At 38.6% G+C, this 8,444-nt stretch overlaps 1 protein-coding gene and 1 long non-coding RNA gene across 4 annotated transcripts in view; one reads left to right on the forward strand and one right to left on the reverse strand.

The window, feature by feature from the left end:
• The window catches only part of CCDC148 (coiled-coil domain containing 148), a 328,544-nt gene that overhangs the window by 239,548 nt on the left and 80,552 nt on the right, over nucleotides 1–8,444 (forward strand). The gene's annotated exons all lie outside the window — the stretch shown is intronic.
• The window catches only part of LOC105547945, an 87,067-nt gene continuing 85,732 nt past the window's right edge, over nucleotides 7,110–8,444 (reverse strand). The window contains exon 5 of the long non-coding RNA XR_001007315.1: nucleotides 7,110–7,547. This is a non-coding gene — a long non-coding RNA (uncharacterized LOC105547945). The remainder of the gene's footprint in view (nucleotides 7,548–8,444) is intronic.

The following is an 8,444-nucleotide window of genomic DNA, read 5'->3' on the forward strand; positions in this document are numbered from 1 at the left end:
TAGAGACTGTGGCTGGCATTTTTTTGATACTTCCACCGTTGAACAAACTCACCTCTAGGCTCAGAAAGAGCTGTGACTATCCAGATCTTCCTGTAAAAGGACAGGCTGCTGACTGCAAGGCAGAGAAGGAAGACCTGAAGATGGATGGCATTTTAAGAGAGAGACTGGGCTGAGCTGAACTTGTTCAGTCACTTCTCCCACATTTGCCAATCAGAATGAGAGGCCATGCTGTGAACCCTCCAGGGGAGAGGAAGTCCCCAGCTATGTGAGGAGTGGAAGATGAGCATTCCCCCTAACAAGAGTATAGGGTGGTTTCCACATCCCCTGGTACCTCCATGGTGCTGAAATGATATTTCACTAAAGTCTCAAAAGAAGGAGAGCAAGCCAAATACACCTTTATTCAATTATATCTTGGCCTTAAACCTATAACTAAATGGTACACTAACAACCTCATGAAGACCTGAGCCAAGAAGTTCCTAGATATGGAGGTATCGGAGCTGATCTAAGAGGGTGTATTTAGCAGAATAAAGATGAAGAAGAGCCATGGTGGAAGGAGAGGGAGAAAAAAAAAAAACCTACAGAGTGGGTAGCAAATGTGGAAGGCCAAAAACTCAGTGAGCCCACTGCAAGTGGGGAATGGCTCAGGGTGGTATTGAGCATGGGACGTTTTGCATTCCCTCAGACCTGAGCTGGAGTTGTAGCACTGCCACTTGTTAACTGCGGGGCCTTGAGGGAAATTACTTTCTCTCCATTTCAGTGTTTGTGTCTGCGTGCTATTTGCATTTGTATGATAAGAAAAGGCATGTGAAGCAGTTAGCACATGCCTGGCACTTAGAAAGGCCGCAGTAAATGATGTTCTAATTGTTACTGTTATTATTGTTACCCCAGTGGAATGGTAGAGCAGATGGCCGTTAGAAAAATCATGAGAACCAAATAGAAAAGGTAGAAATGAGGTAAAGATAATAATAATGAAAGGCAGTGGTTTTAACGCTGGTTCAGAAACTAATGTCATGAATATATTTCTTTTTCTTGTTACCTGGTTACTCTTCACCTGGTAGCAGAATGTCTGTGAGTGGTAGAACTCTACCAACACTAGTGACTGTGGAATCCTTTGAAAGGTCAAGTAAGAAGAAATGTTCTAATTACAGCATAGGGCATGCAGAAATAGTTATCTGTAGTTATCCACCTTAAACCAAAGAATCTTTGACTCATTTGTACATCCTGTTGTTCTAAATGGCAATCATCAACAAAATGTACTCATTAGCACCTAAACAGTTCAAACAAATAAAACATACACTAACTTCATAAGTTTCATGACTTCGTGACTTGCTGATCTTATTTTAAACTATATACATAAGTCTTCTAATCTGTGTTTTATTTTGAAATCCCAAAGTCACCTTTCAGAAAATACTATGGCTCGACATATTTCATTTACTGTTACATTGAGTATTGGTACCAATGTCCTGTGTGGTGGCATTTGCCTCCTCTCCAATAGCCTCCCCACCCTTTAACATAGGATAATGGTATCAACTCCTAGTAAGATACATTGACAATAAGAATGTGTATGATTCCAAATGGGACATTAAGGGTCCAAACAAAATGATCATTCATTTATTCGCTTGTTCAATAAGTACATACCAAGTGCCTTTATTGTGACATGTATTATACCCAGTCCTCCATTCTCCATACCTCATGCAATTATAAGAGATCATCCACTCAAGAAATTGCCCCCTTTCTGGTCTCTGTTTAAAGGGAGGTGTTTACCTGCTCTGTCACAAAATGATGTACAATTCTTAGGTCAGTGGAAGCTCTTATTAATAATGCAGAAGGATGTCTTTTAGCTTCAGACTTTATAAGCACAACAAAAAGTTAATAGAGAAAAACTAAAAATATAAAATGAAATGAACTATATAGAGTTTGTCACTGGTTAAATTAAGCATGCCTATGTATAGCAAATTAAATATGTATGCATATACATACATTCATACATGTATATGCAAATATATGTATATGCATGTGTACACACACATGTAGAGTGTGACTTTGAGATTTACTTCCTGCCTTTCTTAGGGAGTATCAACAAAGCCTTAACCTAACCTAACCTAACATTAACCTAAGTTGGGGCAGTTAGGAGAGTGGCTTTGTTCTCATCCATGCTTAGACCTCCTTTTATTTCCTGTTCCAGTATCATCAAACTGTAATTTGGGCATGTGTCTTCACACTGGCCCATGCTGGTCTGACTGCTTCCTAGTGTGAATGCTCTTATGCTAACAGAAGTTATAGTTTTGCTATAGCTAATCAAAGTTCAGGCCTTAGAGTATAGACTTTTTGCCGTGACTGACTCCAAAAGACTCTCTTTCTATTAATTTATCTGTTTCCATTGAGGCCTTTAATTGTTGTTGAAGGCATGGTGCACTGTGGGGACTGCAGGATGTGGGACTGTCCTCTGCAGTTTTCTTCAAATGCTTTTGACTGTTTTCCTTTTATCTCCATTGAATGCTCTGCTGTTGAGGAGGGAGAGTGATACAGATCTCAGGGCTTCAGGTAGTGGGAAAATCAGAATGTTGCCTGGAAGCCAATACATAGCAGAGAGGGCGCTGTGAGATGGTACCTGCTGGTCCTGGCCCAGGTCATCCATTTCTTCCAGGTCCTTTTCCCTCATGATTCTCCTTGTTAACCTTGTGTAACAGAGAGACTGAGACTTCTTTTAAAGAGGGGTGTGTGTGTGCATGTGTGTGTGTGTTTGTGTGTGTGTGAGTGAGACAGAGAGAGACAGAAAGAGTGATTTAACTGGATCCCAGTTAGACAAACATGACTTAAACTATAAATATTGTCAGTTTATGTATTATGTTACTAGGGCCACCTGAAATGTGAACACAAATAAAAACACCATGGCAGGACTCAATAGTACAGTGCCATTCAGATGATCTAAAATTGGCTTATAGCACTCTTTTTACATGTTCGTAAACCTGAGAATATGGAATATAAGAACTCCCATGGACTTTTTGGACCACGGAAACATGTCTTTGAAGCACTCCGAACACCAGCTTGAGCTTGGTTCTAACATCCATCCACTGAGATCTTTCAGAGCAAGCATCCTCACTGCAAAGGAACTTGCTGCCAGTAGAGCTGAAGTGTCCCTACTTGGCTGAGGGCTGCTCTGATGAACTGCTTCCTACCCTCCCTTTTGTGATTCTTTCAATTAATAACTCCTAAAGATGTGATCTTGCAAAGTTTAAGGGAGTATTTTTTATTTAGTTATTAGTCTTTTTCTTTGAGAATCTGATGGAGTACTCCAAATATGGGAACTAAAAAAAGAAACCTAATTGGTAAATTAACTGTCAGGATAATATAATGGTCAAAAGGAGAAGATAGCATATATTTTTTGTAGATAGGACTCCAAAATAAACTGGGATTCAAACCTTATTTTCTGAAGATTTAATATTGGTTCTTTTAGTATTATTGTATGTGTAAAGAAATTAAGTAGAATAGGAGGTTTAATTATGCAGAAGAAATAAACTAGGGATCATCTAATTTTTAAATTTTTAAATGTTTAGTGTTCCTTGCTTTGTTGTTAAAATTTAGAAATAAGTATTATTTTATTAAATTAACTTATTAATTTAAATTAACCTTATTAATTTAAATTAACTTTAAATTAACCCTATTAACTTAAATTAACTTTAAATTAACTGAAATTAACATTCACCTTCTAACATGAGACTGAGCATATGGTCAACTCTTGGTACAGTATATGAGTCAATAGGTAACAGAAAACGTGTGGTGGTAACCCACAGATGATAGAATGGTAATCCAAGAACCTCACTTTTCGGTTTCAGCTGTCTTGTAAAAATAAAAACTTCCAGTAGAGCATCTTTTTAAAAGGTAGAAAAGCTGATGGAATCTTTCTACCCTCTGTTAGGATGTAGTTTTAAGCAAAACCCAGAAAGAGAGAGAGAGAGAGTGAGAGAAGCCTGGATAATCAGGAGCCAGATATATTTGTTTTTCTGGGAAAGATTTCCCATTAGACAATTTTAGAGAAAGAATCTTGAGTTTACCTCCAGGTATAAATTTTTGACTATACTTTCTGGCTAGGTCTTGATTATTCATAGGAATTTGATTTAATTAACAGATACCTAAACAGTACTTGCTATGTGCAAGGCAGTATTCCATGTTCATTTAATCTTCTTAACAGCCCTAAGGGGTAGATACTAATATGATCCTCATTTCATGAATGAAGAAACTGAGGCACATAGGGGTTATGTAATTTCCCCGAAGTCACATGAACATTAAGTGTGCAGTGAGGATTTGAACCTGAGTGGTCTGACTGGTCTGATTTTAGACACTGTGCTATGCTCCCCATTATCATGATTGCTATGTGCTGTTAATTTTGTGATTAACTAAGTTTGAGAAATCTCAGTTTCAAACTATTTACTTTCGGGTCACTTTAATGGCTTTGGTCCTGTCCTGGTTTACTCAGAACTATTAAATGGATAGGTAATTGATAATCTTAAAACTCTTTGTTGTTGCCTGCCTGCTTTCTAGTAGAATTTCTTTTGTGTTCTAGAAGTCCACACCACTTACTATGTCTGCCTCCCTATGCTTCTTAAAATTCTTTTAAGATTCTTCTGCCTGGGATAATGAATTATGATGTCTAAACACTTTACAGGAAACCAGACCATTATAATTTGATCATAGTTGAAGTATCAAGACATGTGTTATGGAATAGATAAAAAATACCTTCTTCATTGCCTTCTTGGTGCCATTCTTTTTTTAAGTGGACTGAAGAAAATGTAATGATTTTGGTGTGATTTCTTTTCCTACTGACATCATATTTCACAAGAAGAGAATTTCCACAGGTTTCCAATATGACATCTGCCTACTTCTCAGAATCTGTACCTCTCCCCTCCCCTTACCTTTTTTCACAGTGCATGACATGTCATGCTCCTGTCTAAGGCTAGTCCCTCCATTTGTGCATGGAATCTTATCCCCTTTCTCCTACTCAAGGTTATCCCAATTTCTCTCCCACCACCATCCCCGCTTTTTCTAGCTCTTTCCAGGTACCCTAAAAATGCACCATTATGGCCTCCATCTATAAACTATCCTTCCTCGATCCCACATCCCCACTTCAGAAAATCTCATCATTCCCTGGCCTATACACAGTGTCTCCAGCTTCTATTCTCCCATTCCCTCTTGAACCATTTTGTCCCTCGCTCAAGCAATGTTGCACTTGCCAATGTCATTACTTACCTCTGTATTTCAGTCATCAATTCTTTGTCCTCACCTTACTTGAATTATTATGATAGAATTGATCACTGCCTCCTCCTTGGAAAACTTGATTCCTTTGGCTTCTAGGAAGCCACTCTTTCTTTGTTCCTCTGTCTTACTGGTATCTTCCTCTCAGTAAACTTGGATGAATCCTCCTCACCATTCCATCTTCTAAGCTTTGGAGTCTCCTCGTGGGGGGCGGCGGGGGGGGGTCAGTCCTCTCAGTGTGTGTACTCTCTAGTGATCTCAACCAACCAATATGACTTCATATACCATTTATTTCCTAATACTAATTCATACCTCTGGCCTGGACTTTTCTTTTGAACTCCAAACTCACATGTGTAACTCCTCAAATCTAATATTGCCAAACTATATTCTTGCTTTTCTCTCCAAACATACTCTTTCCCTAGTTTTTCTTTTCTCAGAAAATGGAAATCTAGTCCCCTAGCACTCAGGTCAAAAGCCTTGGTATCCTCTTTGACCTCTATTTCCCCCATTGTACCGTTACCTGTTGGCATGGATAGAAGGCTCTACCTTTAAAATATAATTAGGACTATTATAATAGCTTCCTAATCTCCTAATTAATTTATCTGCCCCTTCCCTTTCCGTTTCCACTCTGCCTTTCCAATCAGTTTCTCACACAGCAGACTGACCGATCATTCTAAAACTCACTTTAGATCATGTCACTCCTTGGCAGAAAACACGTCAATGACTTCCCATTCTACTCAGAATAGAATCTAGAGGTCTAGCAGGGACATACCTGGCCCTGTGTGATCTGCCTCCCTGCTCTGCTCCGATACCTCTTAGATCTCATATCCTACCCCTCTTCCCATCGTTGAGCTCCAGCCCAAGCAACCTACTTCCTACTCCATGAACACTCAAGCATATGTCCCCCTAAGCCTTTTGGCCAGGATTGGAACAATGTGCTGCCAGATGTCTGCATGAGTCACTCCTGCACAGCATTCAGGGTCCTGCACAAATGTCATCTTAGAAAGAAAGCCCTTGATGGCCCAACAAAAATGGCATCCTCTTTCTCTGTCACTATCTATTTATCCTTCTTCATTATTTCCTCAGCACTTGTCACTCCCTGACATCTATTTATTGACTATCTTCACTTCCACTTCTAGAATGTAAGCCCCATGAGAAAAGAGAATTTGTGTAGTTTCTTTATTGCTTTAGCCCCAGTGCCGGCACAGGGCACTCAAAAATAGTGGTTGAATAAATGAATTCAATGAATGAAAAGTATACCACTCTCCTTTGATGTTATGGTATAGAGGAAAGCATGCCAAGCTGAGAAGTCTTAACAAGAGCAGTGACCTTGGCAAGTTATGTAAGCTCTGTGGGTTTTGCCTCCTTAGTTGTAAAATGAGGTGTTTGGATTAAATGATTTTAAAAATCACCTCGGCTCTAAGCCATGATTGAATGATTCAGGTTTGATTACTTTTCACTTTTCACTCTCTCTGACACTTCAGGTTTTGAAATACAACATCCTCAGTCTATATACTCCCTTCTTAATGAATAGTGAAACTAGAGAAATTAAACAAGATTATAGACAAATTCATTTCAGCAATATCAACATATGACACGATCATTATGCAATATTTCAATGCCCATACTGAAAACAGAGCTTCCTCCTAAAGAAGACATGACAGTTATTTTTTAATCCACCTGGCATTTCAATTAAGGAGGAGATAACTAATGTGTTTACCCAGGAATACTTTCTTGGCTCATCATGTTATAAGGACATGGGACTGCATCACAGCAGAAAATAGCTTATTGCCAATTTGAGTGGGAAGGTTTGCTATGGGAAAATGCTCACATAAGTGACCAAAGTGAACATCACCTAAAAGAGATTAATGTTATTTATTTATGCATATAGACATCATCTACTTCCAAACAATTTATAATAAATGGCATTAACACTCTTGTGCTGGATATCTTCTCCCTGAGTCGTATCACTCTCCATTCTGCTCCGTAACAGTTTTCACAAATGGCTTCCTTGACCTCTGGCTTTTGGTTTGGTTCAGTCAAAGTGGAACATGGGAGATCAAGGTGAGGGAGAGGTGTGGGGTTTGGAGAGTTGTTTCTCCAGCTCCTTGTCCTGCAGGATTGTGCTGATCAGTTGTGTCCTTCACCAGAGGTCTCAGCTCCTGTCGGCGGTCCTCCTCGCCCAGCACTGCATGAGTCCTTGTGGTTGCCCTGCATTCCCACCCTCCTTTGTCAGTTGTCCGCTTATTACATTCTTCTTAACTTATCCTAATTTTCAGTGTGCCATCTGTTTCCTATTAGGAATCATTAAAAGAGAAAGTCAGTAAAAGAACAAAAGATGAGAAATTAAGGGAATGGGAATATCATTATGTCAGCAAACCAAGACTAAAGAAGGGTGTTGTAATTGAACATGGTTAAAGTTAAAGGGAAACATTTAGCTCTTATTTGCTGATAGTAGAGAACATACCAGCAGATCAGGAGCTGGTAGCACTGGGAGGAGGAGTACAACCCACTCAATGGATAGCATTTTCAGTAGAAATTTTACAAGAGCCTAAGTCAATCCTCTTATGAGATTGCACCAGCCTTTATAAGACCTGTGGCATAAAATTAAATCATAATTCTTTGAAACTTTTCTATAGAAAATGAAACTGCTGCCACATGCAAGGTGATAAAAAAAAATAAAAATGTTACATAGAAATATATATAGGATTCTTGTCATTTGACCTGATACAGGAGTAGAATTTGGAAACTTCAGGAATGAATAATAGTTATGCCCCGTACGTGCTCCTCCCAAATATTAATTTCCTTGGCCAGACTTTATAAAAACTGGCCATAATATACTTACGCATAATATACACAATATGCTTTTGTAGTTATTCCTATTATTATTTTTAACTTTTATTTAAAGTTTAACTTTTATTTAAAGCACAGGTTTGTTACATGGGTAAACTTGTGTCATGGGGATTTGTTGTACAGATTATTGCATCACCCAAGTATTAAGCCTAGTACCCATTAGTTATTTTCCTCATCCTTTCTCTCCTCCCACCCTCCACCTTCAGAAAGGCTCCATTGTGTAATTATAAAGTATTTTATGTCCATCGTAGATAATTTGGAAAATGCAAACAAGCATACAAAATACAATAAAAATCACTCGAAATCCTAAACCACTGCCAAAAGAAAATTAATGATGT

The sequence above is a fragment of the Mandrillus leucophaeus genome, unplaced genomic scaffold (assembly GCF_000951045.1).
Source record: "Mandrillus leucophaeus isolate KB7577 unplaced genomic scaffold, Mleu.le_1.0 Scaffold110, whole genome shotgun sequence".
Classification (NCBI taxonomy): Eukaryota; Metazoa; Chordata; class Mammalia; order Primates; family Cercopithecidae; genus Mandrillus; species Mandrillus leucophaeus.